Source organism: Callorhinus ursinus, unplaced genomic scaffold, assembly GCF_003265705.2.
Source record: "Callorhinus ursinus isolate GAN/ISIS: 27379988/994484 unplaced genomic scaffold, GSC_fseal_2.0 scaffold15, whole genome shotgun sequence".
In the NCBI taxonomy this organism is placed as follows: Eukaryota; Metazoa; Chordata; class Mammalia; order Carnivora; family Otariidae; genus Callorhinus; species Callorhinus ursinus.
In genome coordinates this window covers 42,775,623-42,776,845 of record NW_027397077.1, presented here as the reverse complement: position 1 = coordinate 42,776,845, position 1,223 = coordinate 42,775,623, and positions in this window count along the sequence as shown.

Below are 1,223 nucleotides of genomic sequence, written 5' to 3'. Positions count from 1 at the left end.
GTTGGTTTCAGCTCAGAAACGTCCTTCCCTGGGTAGGATTAGACTCTGGTACAGTCTTTTCCCCTGAGGAACGCTCAGAATTTATTCTACAAAGATTAGTCTTCCCCTTCCCCTGCCAGAGCCACCAGGGAATCTTTCTCAGCAATTAGCTGTGAAAATCAGGTGGGGTTCCTGGAGGTAAAACCATAAAGTTGTGTGGTTTCCCTTGGGCTGTGGCGCCCAGGAGTTTCTTATTCCAGTGCTAGTCCACGCTCAGCCTCCCACATTCCATCAGTGTTCCTACCAGCTATGGCTCCAGTGGCTTCTGCTCCAGGTGACTCTCCAGATTTCAAGGCAGCAGTTTGCCCTGCACTCAGTTCTCTGATGCGTCCAAGGAGTCATTGATTTTCTTTGTCCAGCTTTCTCTTGATGTAAGGACAGGAGTGACAACTTCAAAACTCCTTGTGTGCCTGAGCTGAAACCAGAAGTCCTTTCTGAAGTGGGGTGTTTATTTCCCCCTCTGAAGTATTTTAAAAACTGTGCTAGGCTGCTGAAGAGTTTCAGGCAGAAGTTTTGATCCTAAAGTCCATAGAAGGCACTTCCTATGGATGAAACGTCCCTTCCCACATTAGAAACATGAGTGTCCTTATACAACACAGGCCACAGTGCTTGGGCACTCCCAGTGTGCCTGACCCAGGTGGAACCCCTCTTGCTACTTAGGGCAAAGTGAGTCAGGCAGCCCAGGCTTTAAATCCTTATTCTACCACTGACAGGCCGTGTGACCCCCTGCCAGGCTAACCTCTCTCAACCTGTTTATCTGCCAGATAAATACCCGAGTAACTACCGTGCAGGCCTGCTGGCAGAGCTAAATGAATATGTGAAAAGGTCACACAGCCTGGCACAAATGGCAGCCATAAGGCTCCTCAACCTCTGAGCCTCAGTTTCTTCTAGCCTGAAACGAGGTTGATAGGATTGTTAAAAGGTCCTGCACTACTCTGGTGTGAAACAATTCATTTGATCAACACTGCAGGAATAACTGGGGATAAGGGCAGAAGTGGAACCCACATTTACCCTATTAAGAGCCTAGTGACCTTCTGTCCAGAGGCCTTAACCACACAGTTAACATAGGACCTGGGGTATCTTCTGATATTCAGATGATGATCAAGAAAGGGGCGGGGCCAGAGATGTTATCTGGTAATTCTCTTTCAACACACGTGCACATACACACACATACACCCAACCAC